Source organism: Sphaerodactylus townsendi, linkage group LG16 (genome assembly GCF_021028975.2).
Source record: "Sphaerodactylus townsendi isolate TG3544 linkage group LG16, MPM_Stown_v2.3, whole genome shotgun sequence".
Taxonomy (NCBI): domain Eukaryota; kingdom Metazoa; phylum Chordata; class Lepidosauria; order Squamata; family Sphaerodactylidae; genus Sphaerodactylus; species Sphaerodactylus townsendi.
Genome location: NC_059440.1, coordinates 23,469,202 through 23,474,067, shown reverse-complemented (window position 1 = coordinate 23,474,067; position 4,866 = coordinate 23,469,202). Strand labels below are relative to the sequence as shown.

Sequence of the window (4,866 nt, the reverse complement as noted above, 5' to 3'; positions counted from 1 at the left end):
AGCCACGTTTTTAGGGGCACCCATCAAGCAACAGGTAGCCCAAGCAAGGTTCAGCAGGTCAGCCATGTAGCGGAAATTCCTCATTGTCCTGGATCAAAATACAAACGTGTCCATCTCAAGACGCTTGAGAAATTCCATAACTCCTCTTGCTCCCGAAGCTTACAGACTTCCCTGAGTTGTGTGTTGCAAGGTTTTGCCAGTGGGCTACGCAATTCCCAGGAGCTGTCAACTCAACCTGCGGAAGGTTTTACGCAAGTGTGCGTGAGCTACAATAAGTATCCGTCAATTAAGACCAAAAAAAGTGGAGGAAATAGTAAAATATATGATTCACAATGTAACTAATATTACCATCTGCAAGGGAATACTTAGGGAAAGGTGAGTCCTCCCGGAGTTCTCTGAGGATTCTCATGAATTCCAAGTCAAGCCCAAATTGACTTGGGGAAGATTTGGTCATTGCTTTGCAGCGTTGCCAGAGAAGCGGCAGGAAAATGCTTAGTTTTGAAACTCTTGGTCACAAACCAGGAATTTCACTGCAGGATCTAAAATAACAGAAGATTTTGAGGGACCTTTCTGATCTCCTGGGTGACGGGGACAGCCTCCAGGAAGATGTAAAGAGCAAGTACCACCTCAGAGGCCCAGAAGTTTTCAGGGTATAAACTTTCAGGGTGTCAACACAGCTGACTTCGTCCAATACAACTAGGAACTATACCCTGAAAAATCTTGTGGGGCTCTAAGGTGGTACTGGATTCAAATCTAGTGTAAATTATAGAAGAGGCATCCCTCCTGCTCAAGCATCACAGACAGCAAATAATAGAAGAGGCACGTCTCCAATTTAACAAGGCATTCCTCCCTCTCCCACACAGAGTACGGAAAATGTTTTCCAAGACGATATCTGTCAAAATGAATGCGCCCAAAAATTACTCAATTGATGATCAATCAGTAAGCATCATATGGACAATGAAGCTTTTCGATCAGCTTTAAAATTAAAGGATTGATTTGGTTCACTAGAATTTAGCCCTGGAACCAAGTTCAATGCTTAAAACTTGGGCTGTAATTACAACTCATGGGCAATGCTTTTCAAAATTTGACAAGTAAGGCCTCCGGGCCAAAGGACCAGGTGTTCAACTGGCCTTAGCCCATGCACATCTCTTTTTCAGGGAAATGGTGCCCAAGGCAACACCTGCTCTGGGTAATTTTGCACTCCACACACCTGGCGCCCGGGGACATATGACCCCGCATGTTCCCATAGGCCGTATGCCCCTGCTCTTTTTACATTTTAAAATGAAGGAAGGAAGAAAAGATGTCTTCGGTTACAGTGCTTGTCTAAAGTGAAGAGCTGTAGATTGGGTTTATTTTTCGCACAAACTTAACCTGTGAGACAAAAATTATTGAGTTTCATGGTGAACAATAGATGATAATTTGACCTCTGCTCTGCAATGTCTAAAACCTTGTGTGGGTGTGTGTTTGCAAAGTTCTTTGAAGCAATAAGTAATCAGTTTGCTTTTTTCTAAATTATAATTGTTCCTGCTAAAAATACATTGTTTTTCTTTGAAAAACACACATGTCCTTGCTGCCATTAAAAACTATCTCTTGGAGTGGCAACAAAATTTGTTTTTGTTCCTTGTGTGGTGTAGTGTGGTGTAGTGGTTAAGAGCAGTAGACTCTAAGCTGGAGAACTGGGTTCAATTCCCCACTCTTACACATGAAGCCTGCTAGGTGACTTTGAGCCAGTCACAGTTCTCTCTGAACTATCTCAGCTCCACCTACTCCAGAAGGTGTCTGTTATAGGGATATAAAAGGGAAGGAGTTTGTAAGCTGCTTCGAGACTCCTTACAGGAGAGAAAAGCAGGATATAAATCCAAACTGTTATTCTCATCTCTTCTTCAAAGAATCTGCCTGAATAAACATGTAGGTGACACTTTTTTTTAACACTTCTGGAAACCACACCAATTTTGGAGTTTTCCTCTTGTAAGAAGAGGGGGGAAAGGAAACCATCTCCTCTCCTTTCTCTTCTCAACATACAAGCCAGCAAAGAAGACGTGCCGGCCACGCAATTCGAAACTGAAGTTCCCTGCAAATGTGCAATATTGGTGATAGAACCGATAATGGGGGGCTGCCCTAAAAAGCTACTGAAATTGGGGAGGGGGGAGCTGCACAGAATTTGGCTGCAGTGCTGAGGATGGGGTGGGTAACTCTGCATTCCCCACTTGTTAACCAGGATGGCCAGATTTTTACCCTAAGGTCCAGCCATGACAGCTCCAGCAAGAATTGTAGGCTGACGGTGACTCTTAAAAGGATATCTCTGATCTCTGGCTCGCCCCATACCAATGCCAACCCACTACTAACTTGTTTGATAACATGCAGATAAGGAATCCAGCTGCAAAAGAGAACCTCATGTGTCACCCAGGCATAAAGTAAGCAGAAACAGCCCTTTAATATATCCAAGAAGGCAGGCCTTTGGTATTGTCTGAGAATCTGCTTGGATTTTGCAATCCCGTACACAACTGAAAATTCACTCTTATGTTTTTTGCAGAACCGAGCTTTCTTTTCATTGGTTGCTCCTGGGAACATGACCCAAGTGGATTCTGTCTTTGTCACTGCCACAATATTTCACTGACTTGGTTCAAATGAAATGTGAAACCATGGTTTGATCAAATGTGTCGTGGCATGGTCATCTGAGCATGAGCCACTCTGCTAACCTTGGTTAGTTAGGGTTTGTCAGCCCAGGATCTGATATTACTGCTTGAAGTTGGCTTATTGGGCACTGTGAAATATATTAACAGTGGTTTCCTGTGGTGCATGGATACAAATATACTGCATTCGTTCCCTAGAGTCCCCTCACAGACTTCTTGACTGCAGACTCACCTGGTCAGAGAGGTAATGAAACCAGCATTATTGACAGGTAAGGTGGCCAGGTCTCCAGCTCACTTATTGCTACCTCTCAATGAGGGGACAGTGCACCACAAAAATATTTAATAGAAATTGATTCATTCGATTTGATAAAATTGCCGGTTGAATTCTCAGAGGAATTGAGAGATGAGACGAATCCCTTCATTCATTGCTCGAATGAATGAATGGATGGGATGGGATGGGATGGGATGGGATGGGATGGGATGGGATGGGATGGGATGGGATGGGATGGGATGGGATGGGATGGGATGGGATGGGATGGGATGGATGGATGGATGGATGGATGGATGGATGGATGGATGGATGGATGGATGGATGGATGGATGGATGGATGGATGGATGGATGGATGGATGGATGGATGGATGGATGGATGGATGGATGGATGGATGGATGGATGGATGGATGGATGGATGGATGGGATGGATGGATGGGATGGATGGATGGGATGGAGGGATGGATGGATGGGATGGATGGATGGGATGGATGGATGGATGGATGGATGGATGGATGGATGGATGGATGGATGGATGGATGGATGGATGGATGGATGGATGGATGGATGGATGGATGGATGGATGGATGGATGGATGGATGGATGGATGGATGGATGGATGGATGGATGGATGGATGGATGGATGGATGGATGGATGGATGGATGGATGGATGGATGGATGGATGGATGGATGGATGCTTCTTGAGAATTTGTCCCACTACTTGGAACTTTGAAGGAACTCTATACCAACGGGTCTATTCTCTTGATACTATCAGCCTAACCCAATCTCCCACATTTTTCCAATTAAAAAATTTGCAGCTGGCCTCATCTCAGCTGTTGCAAAACCTGTGTACCTGAAGAGTACAGACGAGTTGGACTATAATATATACAGTACTTTACATAGATTCAGAGAAGTAAGATCATAGCCAAATAGCCAAGAGTTGCATCAAAGCAATCATAGACCTGCCATCTCAGGCTTTTGTGATATTATAAAAAGAGATGGACCGAAGCAACAGTGAAGGCAATGTCCACTGTATCTGAAATTACCACCTTTGATTCTGCAAAATATGATCTTTCTCCAGCATTGGAGTAGCTACATGTTAAAAGGATACCAGACAATGAGTTTCTAGCCTCCAGAGATTCCCACCACCCCTTGTTGATCTCCAGACCTATAGAGGTATGCTTCCCTGAAGAAAGTGGCTAATTTGGGAAGAGAGCTCAATGTCAATATACTCTGGTGAGGTTCCCTCCTCTTTCCAAACCCTGCCTCCTCCCTTTCTAAGCTTACTGTAGTGTCAGATAGTGACTCCGGGGAGAGACGAGACAATTATAGCGCTATTGCAAGAGAAGAACTGGCCTAGAGGGGCTTTCTGTTGCCTTTACATCTAAAACTCAAATAAGACATCAACGTTCCCTAGGCAAAGAAGTACCACCCTGCCTTTTTTGCTAGTTTGATTCTTCGGGTCACCAAGCATTCTTCAGACAATGGGGTAGCACGTAGTTATAGGCATCTATAGAACATCTAAACTAGTGGTAGATAAAATTAAATATCGTGATGACTACACTGTTATGAATCCACGTCGCTGGAGTTCAGAAGTGGGCAGCTTTCCGGCTCGCAAACATTTTGTCCTACACATGGCAGGCTGGTCTGTAAAACACATGCTAGAAGGCCAGATCTGGTTCCTGGAGTTCCCCACTGGCCATCTCTGGGCTTCTTTCTACGTTCTCCCCTTCTTCTAGCTTCGACGTCTTTTGAGCTAGAAGGCTGGATCAGGAGACTGCATCACGAAACGTTCAGCCGTAAACCTTACTACCTAACCCATGAACATTCGCAGATAAATTCCACCTGAACCCGTGGAAGGTGCGCACATCCCTTAGACGTGAGCAGCTGGGCAACAGCTTCTTCAAAGGCCGTCACTCTCTTGTGATGACCTCCCGGCAAAATATATCAGTAAGAGGCGGT

General features: G+C 44.5%; 1 long non-coding RNA gene across 1 annotated transcript in view; it reads right to left on the bottom strand.

Moving 5' to 3' along the window:
• Positions 1-4,853, bottom strand: part of LOC125445982 — a 5,576-nt gene extending 723 nt beyond the window's left edge. The window contains exons 1-2 of the long non-coding RNA XR_007246350.1: positions 4,750-4,853; positions 1-235 (exon numbers count right to left, since the gene is read on the bottom strand). The exon at positions 1-235 is cut by the window's left edge and continues 723 nt beyond it. This is a non-coding gene — a long non-coding RNA (uncharacterized LOC125445982). The remainder of the gene's footprint in view (positions 236-4,749) is intronic.
• Between the last annotated feature and the right edge of the window lie 13 nt (positions 4,854-4,866).